General features: G+C 39.2%; 2 long non-coding RNA genes across 7 annotated transcripts in view; one reads left to right on the forward strand and one right to left on the reverse strand.

The window, feature by feature from the left end:
• LOC111768391 (uncharacterized) overlaps window positions 1-14,827 on the reverse strand; it is a 74,033-nt gene that overhangs the window by 47,363 nt on the left and 11,843 nt on the right. The gene's annotated exons all lie outside the window — the stretch shown is intronic.
• Window positions 1-14,827, forward strand: part of LOC138918068 (uncharacterized) — a 104,423-nt gene that overhangs the window by 318 nt on the left and 89,278 nt on the right. The window lies entirely within an intron of this gene.

The following is a 14,827-nucleotide window of genomic DNA, read 5'->3' on the forward strand; positions in this document are numbered from 1 at the left end:
TGCAACACTGATAAGTAAGTCAGCCCAAGCGGGGCAAGGGGAGTGGAGAAGAGGACTAATTCTGACAGTTTCACATTCAGAATTTGTTTTAAATGGACATGAATCTGAGTAAGCAACTCAGCAGCTCCTTTTTTTTTTTTTTTTTTTAAATTATTTGATTGAGGTCATAATAGTTTATAACATTGTGAAATTTCAGTTGGACAATATTATTTGTCAATCACCATGTATATATGTCCTTTTACCTCTTATGCTCACCCTCCAACCCCCTTCCCCTCTGGTAACCACTAATTTGTTCTCTTCGTCCATGTATTTATTTACCTTCCACATATGAGTGAAATCATGTGGTGTTTGTCTTTCTCTGTCTGGCTTACTTCACTTAGCATAATACCCTCAAGGTCCATCCATGTTGCTGGAAATGGGACTATTTTGTCATTTTTTATGGCTGAGTAGTGTTCCACTGTATATATATACCACATCTTCTTTATCCATTCATCTGTTGATGGGCACTTGGGTTGCTTCCACGTCTTGGCTATTGTAAATAATGTGGCAAAGAACATAGGGGTGCATAAATCTGTGAATTGTAGACTTCAAGTTCTTTGGATAGGTACCCAGTGGTGGGATAGCTGGGTCCTATGGTATTTATATTTTTAATAATTTGAGAAATCTCCATACTGTTTTCCATAGTGGCTGCACCAGTTTGCATTCCCACCAGCAGTGTATGAGGGTTCCCTTTTCTCCACACCGTCTCCAAGATTTGCTGTTTTTTATCTTGGTAATTATAGCCATTCTAACAGGTGTAAGGTGATATCTCATTGTAGTTTTGATTTGCATTTCCCTGAAGATTAGTGATGTTGAACATCTTTTCATGTGCTTATTGGCCATCTGTATATCTTCTTTGGAAAAACATCTTTTCATATCCCCTGCCCATTTTTTGATGGGGTTGTTTGTTTGTTTTTTTTTTTTGACTGTTGAGTTGTGTGAGTTCTTTATATATTTTGGAGATTAACCCCTTGTTGGATACAGGAGTTGCAAATATTTTCTCCCAGTTGGTGGGTTGTCTTTTCGTTTTGTTCCTGGTTTCCTTTGCCCTGCAGAAGCTCTTTAGTCTGATAAAGTCCCATTTGTTTATTTTTTCTTTTGTTTCCCTTATCCCAGTAGACATGGAATTCAAAAAGATCCTTCTAAGACTGATGTCAAAGAGTGTACTGCCTGTATTTTCTTGTAGGAGTTTTATGGTTTCACGTCTTACCTTCAAGTCTTTAGTCCATTTTGAGTTAATTTTTGTGTATGGCAAAAGGCAGTGGTCTACTTTCATTCCTTTGCATGTGGCTGCCCAGCTTTCCCAACATCATTTATTGAAGAGACTTTTAGCTCCTTCATCAAAGATTTCAGCAGCTCCTTTATAAAAAAAGAGTTAACTATCTTGTCGCAAACCACAGCAAGCAGACAAGCTAGACCAGAAGTTAATCAAAATCAGTCTCTTCTCAGAAATGCTCCCCTCACCAACTGTCCTCAGTCTTTCTGTTGTTGAAGAGTGTCAGAGAATGACCTGAAATGTGGTTGTGGCTTTTATGTTTGTCTTTAAAGAACGAGAAGTCTGACCTTGGCCTCTGGCACAAGAACAATAAGTGAGAAAAGATTTAAATCAAACAGAACCTCATAAACACTCCAATCCAGTTCCTTTTTTTTTTTTCTTCTTAAAGGAACTTCTCTTAGTTTAGACTGTTGGAAAAGAAATGCACTATGGTATAATTCAATATTAAAATACAGAATAAGCAAATGAAATTTTTCCTAATTAAATTCTACTATATTACATAGCATGATAAAGAATAATTTGGACTGCACAAGATGTTGGTATCAGTGAATAAAAGGATTCTTATGACCAAAGAAGTCAGGGAAATGTTGGGTTAAACAACATTCAACAGCTTTCTTGACTGCAGGACTTTTCAGATCCTTTGCTAGGCCAGTGGACATTTTGAGTCTCTAAAGAATAAAACATTTTCCAAGTTTAGTTGAAAATGAAGCCCCGCCCCTCCCATCATTTCTTGAGAGTAGTATGGAAGATGCTTTAGGAGATGTTGTATTAGATAAATGTCTGGGCTTGTAATAATCTCTCCTGTGATCTTTAAAGATTATCCCTGAAGCAATGACAACGATGGGTACCCTCCTGGAATGGAGATCCTGGTCAGCTTCTGTCTGGTTTCTAAACCTGTGGGCATCCCTTGATCAAGGGCCATGTCTCTTTCTCTTCTCTTTCTCGGGACTATTCTTTAGAATGCATGGAACAAAGCTGGTAAGATTGTTAATGTCTAGATATTTATAAATATGTAAATATTTCATCACTACTACCTTCCTCTGTACAATGCGAGCTCCCTTGTGAAGGTATTTGTACCAACAGAGCTCAAATCCACTGGCACCACCACATCTGTCACTGTCTCTCTCCTAGAATTTAATTGGCAAGAGTGACTCATGGGACCTTATTTGTTAGCATTTTAGGAGGGACTCTTTCTCCAAGATTTCATGTTCCCAATGTCTGATTTTTCCCTGTGGCTGATAAGAGGGGCTTCTAAGCTGAAGCCCCTCACACGGGATTTGCCATATTCCCACACCTCACCCCAGTGATATATTAGGATTCTGGCTGGTTCTAGATACAGCACATCAGAGGCTGGCTGCTTTCAGTCCAGGTCCCTAACACCAATGTTTCTTTCATCATGAGGGCAGTATTCTTTCGTTTATTCGAAAGATAGGAAGGCTTGCTGGGGCTAGGACAGGGGGCTTGTTGGTGGGGCAGATAAAGAGAAAAATTGCTGGAAAAGAATTTTTCCCAACAAAAGTTGGCTATTTTCCAAAGTAAAAGAAACACTGATTTTTTTGGTCTGCACTTCTTTTATCCATAGGCATGGAGAGTCAGGCTTGATAATTCCAGTTACTTTATACTTTTCAGTGCATGTCAGGTCCAAGGAGACACAAGAGTTTCAAGTAGCTTTGTGAGAAAATAATTAAGAAGCAAAGATCACTTGTCTAAAGAAGAGACAGCTCTGAAGAGTAGGCTGATGTCAGATGATGATCTTTTACTATGGCCTAGAACTTTCCATGATTTGGGGCCATAACATCAGAAGTAGATTTGTGTTGATGCAAATTCGATTTCCAGACTTCGTTTTGCATTTAGTTTCCTTTGCTTCAAAATTGCAGGTGGTTGTGTGGAATTTGGCATTTTGGGCTTTGATTTTATCAAGAACTCCCATTGGATCCTTGTAAAGAGTGGATTATAGAAGGAGAATCACCCTATGGCTTGGAATCATAAGAGACTACCACACGTGCCCATGACGGCTCCACTTCCTCTGTTAATATTCCTTGATATAAATGGGGCTCCTCACAGCAGCTTTGGCTCTCTTAATCTATGCAAGAGGCCCATTTTCTGCTTTTCACCATGTTTAATTGTAGCAGGTAGCTTCCCTACCACAATTCCGAATAACCATTGAACTTAACTTTGATTTGCATTGTCCTCCTTTTTCCATTTATTAGCAAGCATATTGGCTCTGCCAGAGTCATGTAATTATCTTCGTGTCTGCCAGTTTAGGACATATGGTGTATTATTTTGGGAAGACAGATAATGCTCCCATTTGGGGCAGTATCCGGGCAGTCTGAACATGCCTTAGAAAAGGTTTCTGTATAAATTAATTTCCCCTCTCAACTGTGTAATGACAGTATATTAATTTTTTGTTCTTTGAGGCATGCAGACTTAACTCGGAGAGGATTTTATAATGGTCTCCCATGATACCATTCGTTTGGCAATTTGAATATCTTAGCCTGGAGACTTTTTTTTTAAGGAAACAAGTTGACAATCTAGTGTGCCTCTTAGAAAAAAGCCACTGAATCAACAGCATTGGGCCCAAAGAGAACTAAGAGGGTTGTCAGATGCTTTCCACTGCTTTTAGAACATCAGATGCTGTGTCTGAGAAGGGAAGACCCTCCAGTCATCCACCAGAGGTAAAGACTTCAAGGCATCTGTTGGTGGCTCCAGCTGGCTCTCTCCTCTGGGGTCTAACTGGGTCCTGCTGCTAAATCCCTGGCTAGCACTTTGGAAACTCAGAGAAACATCCCAAGATACCTCAACCTAAAAAAATGGTCATGGACAATATTTTTAAGGAAAAAATGGATTTTTTCCCCTTATTTTTTTTTTTTCCTTGAAGTGCTATGTTAAAAGAAGATGATATCCCTAAAGGTAACTAGCCTGCAAAGTTGGCCTGCTTTTCCAGGTTTTCTTGTTAAGGCATTTGTTTCTCAGCTTGAGGGACCCTCAGTTCGTCTAAAGTAGATGCCCTTTGAGGATGCTCTATGCTTCCCAATTTCCACCGTCACGTCTACTAAAAGTCATGGAGCAGGGTTGCATGGAGCAGTGGTTCGCAGACTCTGGCTTGCATCAGAATTGCCCCGAGGTCTTGTTCACAGAGATTGCTTGGTCCGAGTCCTAGATCTTCTGATTCTGTGGTCTGGACTAGGGTCAAGAATTTGCATTTCTGCCAAGTTCACAGATGGTGCTGACGTTTCTGGTCTGGTGACGATGCATTGAGAGCCACTGATGTAGGCAGAGGCCAAGCGGGTAGACTCTGAAGTTGGGTTGCCTGAGTTCACGTACAGGCAGGCGTCAATTTTCAAGATACTGTGCTAAGAGAAACGCATGCATATCAGGCCTGTGCCCTTGGTATCATGTACAATGAGGACTGCCTGGTACCTGCAACCTCTCTGTGCTTCAGTTTCCTCATCTGAGAATGAGAATAATAATACCTACTTAATAACAGTTGTTGTGAGGATTAAACGAGACACTACTTGAAAATATGTAGAACTGTGCCTGACACATAGTAAATACAACATATGAGTAGCTATTATTATATTATTATTAAATGGACACACTTAGAATTATAAGATTTTAAACCCTGAAGGGACCTTAGAGACAACATAGCCTAACTCTTCACCCCACCCTCTTCTTTTAGGAAAGGAAATGGAGTCACAGAGAAGTGGAATAATCCACTTAAGGTTCTATGAAGAGCTAAAACGCACAACTGGTGCCAGAACTGTCCTCTCTTAATTCTTAATTCAGTACTTTTTCCAAAACATCATGTTGATGACTTCACTTTCAGAGATTTGTTCACAAATGCTCATTCAGGTTATACTAAGGACATTTTGATCTTGTTAATTTTAAGATCAGAGAGACCCGGGAAATACAGGAGCAACTTCGTAATAAGAACTTAATTTGGTGTCTGGCTTGAGGACCAGCTCTTTGCATTCAATCCATGGCTTTGTTGCAGAGGGCCCCCAGGACGTGTGTTTGGTAGAAAGGCTCTGCCGTTCGCTCTTGGGTATCATTCCAAAGGCTGTTCCCTCAGTCTGCTTAGAAACAGTAATTTTATTTTTGTTTCACTGGTGCTTGGGCTTGTGTGGGGCAAAGTCACTGGTCACATGGGAAAATAGGAAAGAATAATGGATTCCTCCTTCGACACAGAGGAAACGGATTCTTCAAAATAGATCCTGAGTTGGCCATTGGATCCTAAACTCCTTCTCCAGGTGCTCACATTGGTATCTAGGGAAAGCCTTGATGTGTCCACTCTTTTATTCAACAAACAATTACTAAGCACCCACTCTATGCCGGGTACTGTTGGAAAATGGAAAGAACTTTGGACTTTCGCATGCAGGTAGTTCTTGGCTTGATTTATTTCATTTTCAGTTCCACTTGCTTTTCTTCTTTTCTGGTTGTCTAAGGCTAAGAGGCCAATAGGCCAGGGTTGCCAGGTTCATGGTAGGTGCCCAATAAATAATTGTTGAGCGAATGAATGAAAGATGGAAAAAACTACAAGGGAGAGCCTGAATTCCCATCCTTAGCCCAACCTCAGATCCTAGCTTTCCGATTTTGGAGCCTTAGACATGGATTTGACATTATTCATAATCTCCACTTCCACCTCATCACCACCACACACACACACACACACACACACTCACACACACACACAAAGTTGGCTTTAGTTTATTTTGAGTGATTGGTCCCAAGGACTGCCCTGAGCATTGAGGAAGGACTGAGTTATTTGTCAGGGGACCTATTCCATATATGGTTTATAACATGTATTCATCCATTTGAAAAGCTGAGCAAATCACTAGGGCCAGCCACCAGGCTGCACTCACAAACATCAGCCTTCCTGAAAATGTCTGTGTTGGATATTAGATCCTTTACATTAATAGCCAACAACTATATACAGCTTTACTGGCCACAGATTGTTGTCTCGTGTGTTTGAGGGCCCTGGGAGACAGCTACATAAAAACATTATCAGGCTTTGAGTATTTAAATAGAGACTGGGGACAGGTGGCTGTACAGCTCATGAGTCATCATTCTGTAGCTCAGGGCCTTTGGCTATGGATGACGTCAGCCCGGGCAGTGAGCGACACCTTAAAAAGAATGAAAGTGTCCCTACTCAGATAGCCATTGCCTGTAGTTAGGCTAATTTTTTGCATATATCTCTGTAGCGAGATTTCTGAAATAACTCCTTGGCTGTAACTTATGTTTGTTTGTTTTTTTTTAAATTAAATGTTTAGTTTTAAAATAGCGTAGATTTACAGAAAAGTTACAAAGATAGAGAAAGTTCCCATATATCGCACGTGCAGTTACCCTTAATGTTGACGTCTTACATTACTATGGTGCTTTTGTCACAACTAAGGAACCAACAGCAGTACATTACTGTTAATGAAATTTTACACTTTGTTCAGATCTAATGAGTTTTTCTCTAATGTCTGTTTTTTGCCACATAATCCATCTCAGATACGACAGTACATTTAGTTGTTGTGTCTCCTTAGGTTCCTCTTGGTTGGGCCAGTTCTCAGACATTCGTCGTTTTGAGGAGCACGGCTCAGGTATTTTGTAGAAAGCTCCTCAGTTCAGGTTTGTCTGATGTTCTTTCTCATGATTAGACTGGGGTTATGTTTTTTTGGGGGGCATGGGGGGAGGAAGAACACAGAGGTAAACTGCCCATCTCATCACATTCTTTAAAGGCTGTTTTCATGATGACTTATCGCTGATGATGTTAACTTTGATCACTTGGACAGGACAGGGCTTGCCAGCTTTCTCCTTTGTAAAGTAACGTTTTTCTCCCTTTTAATACTCTACTCATTGGCAACGAGTTGCTAAATGCAGCCCACACTTAATAGATGGGGAGGTCAGTTCTCCTTTGAGAGAGAAGTATGTACACAAATTATTTGGATTTTTTCTGTATGACAAATTGCCTTTTCTCCCCCATTTGTTTACTTATTCAAAAATTTATTTATATCAGTATGGACTCACAGATATTTACTTTACACTTTGGATTTTAACTTAATGCTGCCTGCTTTATTTTGTTTCTCAAATTTTTCCTGCTTTGGCGATTGGGAGCTCTTCCAGGTTGGCTCCTGTGTCCCTTTGACACACCCTCATTATTATTATTATTTTTTGAGTTCTTTCTTAATTTCTGGTGCTACAAGATGCTCCAGGCTCATTTGAGTATTTCCTGCCTCAGTCATAGAATCAACCATTTCTCCAAGGAGCTCTGGTTCCTTTTGTTGGAAAATGGTATTAGAAACCAAGGTGTCTGCACTGAGTGACTTGATGGTGCTTTTAATAGAATCTCAGCTAGGGAACAACGAGCTAGGGATCACTTGTGGACTTAATTAACAGTCCCACGGGGCTGTCCCAAGATTTGATAGAGTCAACAAAAAGAACTTTAGAACACACAAGGAATGGCTTCCCTTTAAGAGGAAGATTTTGGGATATTAGGATGGAGGGTGGCTACTTGTTCTGCGTAACAGGAAACGTCCTTTATTAAAACAATATTTTTTAAGGAGTAATGTCACTTTTTTTCAGTGTTCTAGTCCTCAAAATCTTGATTGCAATTGTGGTGATGGTCTATCTCATTCTCCTATCTCTCCGTACCACTACCTGGTAGGCATCCTTATCTTGAGACTTGAAGCAAATTACAGAAGGATTAGTTTGGGAATGACTAAAGACTTATATGAGTAAAGATTTATAGTTCTGAAATGAGCACCAGAAATATACCAGACAGGGGGTCCTGAAACTCTCACTGCCTGCTTCTCAGGAAGGTCACCACGGACACTTCTTTATTCTTAGTGCTGCCTCTTCTCATCCCATGTGGCTCTGCCAACCTGGCCACAGCTGCTTGGACCTATGAGTGGTACCCAGACAAAGACTCAGGAGTCAACTACCCCACCTTTTCCTCTTTCCTGTGTGCTTCTTTATAATTTAATTTTAAGAAATTTGGAGGAAACTCATATGTTATTTAAAACATTTTTCTGTTAAGGCCAACAGAGACATGTACGACATTTGAGTGAAGTTTAAAGATAAATATTGAGGCTTTCAATATTTTTTCCAAACTTGCTAAATAATGAAAAGGGCTATGACTTCATACAATGGACAATTCAGCAGTAAAAAGAATTAAGTGCTGCCCTATGCTACAATATGGGTAAGCCTCAGAAAGATTACACTCAGTGAAAAAAGCCAGATGAAAAGGACCACATATTGTATGATTCCAATTATATGAAATGTCCAGAGTAGGCAAATTTATAGACACAGAGACAGATTAGTGGTTGCTTGGGGCTCGTGGTGGGCATGGGGATTGACTGTAAATAGGCATGAGAGAATCTTCGGGCGTGATGGAAATGTTCTAAAACTGGATGACGGGGCTGGTTATATAACTCAAGGAATTTATTAAAAATCATTGAATTGTAAATTTAATGGGTGAATTTTATGGTATGAAAATCACACCTCAGGAAAGTTGTTTACAAACAAAAAACAGAAAAGAAAAGAAAAGGTAAGCAAGAGAGAAAAACAGCTATGCTCCCAGAACCTCCGGGGGTCTGGGCTCAGCTGTTAGAAGCACTTTTTTAAAAGCATAGCTGTAGAGAACTTGGGGGTGCCTAGTCCCTGTAACCTCAAAGTACCTAACTCAGGAATGTGTATTTTGCTTACTGGAAAAAAAAGGCATAATTTACTTAAAATAATTATGAATTCTACACAGTAATTCTGATATACATTTCTAGCACATTCTCATAAAGGAACTGATGATGAATTTGAACTGGATAAGACTAAGAGAATTACCTGTCTTCTGAAAGGGACCAGCACAGTGCTTTTCAAGCTTTAATAGGCATAGAATCATCTGGTAGTCTTGTTGAAATGCAGTTTCTGATTAAGTAGGTCTGGAGGTGCCACCCGAGATCCTGCATTTTAACAGTCTCCAGTGATGCTCATGCTCATGATGCTGATGGTCCATGAAACACACTTTGAGTAGCAAGGGACTAGAGCATAGTGGTCAAGGGTTAAAGATTTGAAGCAGATGCAGATGGATTCAAATCTGGATTCTGCCACTCACTTGCAGTGTGGTTTTGTGCAAGTTGCTTGAGGTCTCAATGCCGCAGTTTCATCGTGTACAAAGTGGTACTAATAATAGGACTAGCTCATATTGTAAGGATTAAAGGCTTATATAGCGCTTAGGAAAAGTCCTGCGCGCACAGTGAGTGCTCAAGATAGTTGTCAACAACATTCTTACTATTCTGATGCTGACCATAATCTTGTTCTCTTGGTGTCTTTTGATACCCTGCTTGCTGGGACCCTTTGCTCTGTTTTGCTTTGGTATTAGATTATTTCTTTTTTCTTTCTTCTCTCTCTCTTTAATATAAAAGCATTTATTTATTAAAGTTTATAGAAAGTTGTTAGAGTTTACGTGCTTTTAGAAGGTTCACTTTAAGTACCCACTCTCTGCTTAAGAGGTTTGTTTTCTTCCTTCATTATCTGCAAAATGCCTGGCCCTAAATTATTCCTCACCCAGAAATGGCTTTTTTTCTGGGTGGAGCCCGGGCTCTTCCGGCCTCTCTGTCCGGTTTGTGTTTTCTGGGCTGTGGAGCGATGAGGAGTTTTTCAACAGTTCCCCCCTTTTTTGGAGGAATTGTTTCCTCATGAGGGTTTGAGCTGAAAATGGAATTTTCCCTTTGTTGAGTAGAAAAATCCTGGAAGCCAAGACAATTCCTGTAAAACAGCATTAAACATCTCCCAGCTCCACCCCACCACCCCACCTGTAACAGTTCAGAGGATATTCCTGTTTAACTATTCCAATTTTCATGTTGCGTCACATGTAAGCGCGTTTGTATGGAGAGGCCAATCTTCTGTCTTGATTGAATTGTTCTACCAAGTGATATCTTGTGCACGTCTCTGGGTCACATAAAGAGTCGATTATTAAGTAATTTTGCTTTCTGTAAGATATGTAGGTGGACTATATTGTACCATCTCTAGAATGTGTGTGTGTGTGTTTTATTTTAAAGTACCCACAAGAGGCTAGACCACCACAAGAAACAATGGGAGGCATATTTCCACTTTACACTGGTGGCCAGAACTTGAGGAAATCCAAACTTGGAAGGCAAATCCCAGGCTGTGCTGCTGAAATCCCTGTGATGTTATTTCAGATTCCAGAATGATGAACTCATGCTTTAGTACAGGTACTGCTGGGGGTATTTTTCAAAAATCCATTTCATCGAGGCGTCATTAATACAGCATTAAATGCTCGCATTCGGTGTGTACAATTCATGAATCTTGACAAATGTGCGTACTCATGTAATCACCGCCACAGTCAGGATATAAAACATTTCCATCACTGCTGGGGGATTCTTAATCCTGATAAATTCCTCTGGTGGGGGAAGGGCGAGGCCCACCCCTGTGGCAGGAATTGGACTTTCCTGAAAGGGGAGAGAGGAGTCATATTCTAAAGGGCTAATGGAGCTGGTTTCACCCCCCAGAAGAGGATGTGATGGTCGTGGACCCCAGGAGAAGGAGGTGACCTAAGAAACAGAGTTTTCCATGAGAAGGTCCCAAGTGAAGGCTTTCCTTTTTTTCTATTTTACTCTAAGTCACATTTAGTGTTCTGTGTTGTGTCACCAAACTTTTTACAAAGGCACAAACTGTACTCTAGTGGCGTTGGCAAGTGTCAAGAGGCAGACAGCAAAAGAAAATGCCACCAGCTTTGCATCGCCCCTTGGCTGAGGCCAGCAAGCCAGAGGTTGCACCCTTTTCAGGACAAATGAGAGCCTTGGAGGTCCTGGAGTGACCAGGGACAAACAAATGATGGCTCAAGACGGAGCTGAGAATGGTGGCGAGAGAGCATGTGGTGAAGAACAGCCGCTGCGCCTAGATGGACTCAGAAGCAGATGTCAGATGAGCTCGACAGAAGTAACTCTTAAAACAGGGTCGTCAGACTTAGCAAATAAAAACAGAGAATGCCTAGTTAAATTTGAATTTCAGATAAACAATGAATAATTTCTAGCATAAGTATGTCCCACACGATATTTGGGACATACTTGTAAAAAAAATTGCTGTTTAACTGAAATTCACATTTAACTGAGCATCCTGTATTTTATCTGACAACTCTACCTTAAAAGAAAGAAAGACCAACAACTGGGTTACAATGTTAATCATTTAGTCAAAGTGATTAAAAGTGAAAAATGAAAAATAAGAACCCACATCTTAGGGAGATTTGAATAAAGGGTGATGTGCTGTGTGTGTGTGTGTGTGTGTGTGTATGTATATATATGTATATATACATATGTCGTCAAAGAGGATTAAAACTGAAAGACCATTATGTATGGATTTTTTATCTTGAACATAGAGGGAACTTGATATTTTATTTATTTGAATTTGTTTTCTATGGAACTAAGTATGTTTTTGATTTTTACTTCCAGACGAGTTTAGTCTTTAAAAGTCTGTTTGAGTGGATTATGGTTTCCTTAGAGACTCTCTTGAACTGGGCATCATCTCAACAGGAACACTTTATATCTGTGAGCATTTGTCAATAGAGAGGGGGTCACAGAAGCCAAAGACCTTTCTTACTCCGTCCTCACAGTTTAAAAAAAACGAGTCCTATGAAAGTTTTATATGTATATACTAAAAAAATTCAAGTAGTGCTAAAACACTTACTACAAAAAAAATGGCCCTGTGTTCAACCCTTGTTCATTGCCTACTTCCAATCCCCAGAAATAACCACTTTTAATCCTTTATAGAAATTACTTCTGGTATGTACTTCCACATGTCTAATAATATTCTTATGTTGTGATCTCTTAACATTATTTTTTGATTTACTGCTAGGCGGTTGAGAATTTCCCTGTCTTATATTCCTCTCTGCAATTTTCTCTCGGCTTCTCCTCTTTGCTGTCTATCCAATTTTTGGTTCAAGCAAGAGTTGGTGTTTACACTGTTTCAATTTATAGATGCCCTTCACTGCTGAGAAATGTATATTACGGTTGCATTTTTATACCATTTTTGTTTTTCCTGGAGTTAATAACTGCCTCTGTTTTTTATTTTTAATTTTTAAAATTGAAGTGTAATTAATATATAACATTATATTAGTTTCAGGTATGCAGCATAATGATTTGATATTTATATGTATTGTGAAATGATCACAATAAGTCTAGTTAACACCTGCCACTGTACATAGTTACAAAAGGTTTTTTTTTGTGATGACAACTTTTAACATTTATTCTTGCAGCAGCATTTGTTCTTGTTGCATATTTTCCAACACGCAGTGTTATTAACTATAGTTACCATGCTGTACGTTATATTGCCACCACTTATTGACTTTACAGCTGGAGGTTTGTACATTTGGAGCTCCTTCACTCATTTCACCCGCTGCCCACTCCCTGCCTCTGGCAACCACAGTTGCCTCTGTTTTTATTTTTGAATAGCTTTCTATAGAATTTTCTCTATTTTTTTCCCAAATGCTCTCACTGGTCTGTTAAAGGTAGTAATATATTTTTTCCCCAAATAACTAAATACAACAAATAATCTGTTTCTTTTTGTTCACTCTGGAGATCTTCCTATAGCCTTCTATCTTCCTGTTCCATCTGGAATGACTGGTCTCTAGGCCTCCAAACTGCTGTTGTCACGAGCCTTCCCTTCACCATCTGCTTGTTAATGCCTTAACATTTTTCTTCTGTTGAACCTTTCTAGAGCCCACATCTTCTTCTTTCTTTTATTGAAGCATATTATATAGTAGTTTCCCATCAAAAAGGGGCATGAGAGGTTTGTTTATTTGAATATTTTCGTGTTTGCAAGTGTCGTTGTTTCCTCCTGATACTGGATTGATGGTTACTCTTAGTATAGAATTTTAGATTAGGAATAATGACCCTCAGAAATTTGGAGGCATCTAGTGTTGCCATTCTTGTAGCCAATACTTGTATGTGATGTATTTTCTGTCTCTGAGAGCATTTAGAGTCTTTATTTATCCTAGATATTTTGATTTTTTCATGATGAAGTGACTTCAGTTGAGTCTCTTATTATTCATTGTATTTGTCACTTAGAGAAGTAGACACTAATGTCTTTAGTCATGGGCTATCTTCTTATATTGTGACTTTGATAATTTTACCCATCCTTTTTCTCTCGGAAAAATTATTTCTTTCTAGAATTCATAGTAATCAGATATTGGACTTCCTGGATTGCTTATCTAATTATATTTTATTTTCCTTCCTGTGTACCATGTTTTTAGAAAATTATTCTACTTTCTGGGTAAAGTTCTATAATTCTACTTCTAGGTAAGTTCCTCAAATTTATCGTCTAAATTTTCCATCAAAATTTTAATTTCAGTTAAATTGTAAATGATAGTACTATTTTGCTTTGATTCTTTTTACTGGCATCTTATTTTTGTTCCACAAATGGAAATATCTTCTCTTAGCTTTCTAAAGATATATACTATAGATTTTTCAAAAATTTCTTCCCCATTTGTTGTTTCTGTTTCCTTTAGATCCTCCTTTTCTGTTTGTTTTGGTGTCTTTCGTACCAGAAATCTGCTCTCCTAATTGGTCATCTTTGGCTTTCCATATGTAATTGAGAGTAAAGCACTAGAAAGCAGACTGGAGGGTGTGTGTTGTGGCGGCGGGGAGCCTTTCCACTGCTGGGCTTCATTTGAGGATGATGAGGTCATGAGGGTGTATTTTTACTGAGGAATTCCACATCTCTTAAGAGGTTTCTTGTCTGTGTTGTTCAGCTTCCCTAGGGAAGAATCTCCAGATTTCAGGCTAAAGTGGGATGAAGGGACAATACATTGCCTGGCTATTGTCATTTTGGGGCAGGTAGAAGAAGAAAGAGAAAGTTCTTATAGTTCTGTGTGTGGGTTTTAATTGCTCTGTTCCGTCCTACCTCTAACTCCATCCCTCTGCTATCTCCTCTTCCACTCTATTTGCCCTATTGGGTTAACACAATTTTTTATTCCTTTACTGAAATTTCAGTGGGGTGTGGGAAGCAAAGAGAGAAAACCATGGAGGATAATCCATCTTTATTTAGAAGCCTAAGACAAATACTTTTCACAAACAATCTTTATCAATCGAATCCCCTTAATTTCCATCTAAATAGCCTGTGTTGACTTTAAGGAGTGAAATGTGTTACTCTCCCTTCCAACCAGACTCTGAACTGAGTGGTATCTTGATCTGTATGGGAGCCTGCGCTTAATTGAGTTTGGTTTCTAATTCCCTTATTTTAGGTCATCCTTTGCTTGTTGTGGGCTCATTTTAATAAATAGAAAGAAATAGGCCAACCAGGAAACAGCTCCAAATGTAAGTGCTGGGAAGTGGGGTGAGGAAAGACGTGTGAACACTATTAAATGGTCAAAGTCCCATTGAGTGCTGAATAGAGATTCTATGACATTGGATCCTTTAATCAAATTAAAAAAACTTCTGCTGAAGTGAATCTGTACCTTCATTATTAGGAAGTAGGGTAGCATTTGAAGTACAATTGTGGAAGCAGTGAAATACATCCAAG

This window comes from Equus caballus, chromosome 16, assembly GCF_041296265.1.
Source record: "Equus caballus isolate H_3958 breed thoroughbred chromosome 16, TB-T2T, whole genome shotgun sequence".
In the NCBI taxonomy this organism is placed as follows: domain Eukaryota; kingdom Metazoa; phylum Chordata; class Mammalia; order Perissodactyla; family Equidae; genus Equus; species Equus caballus.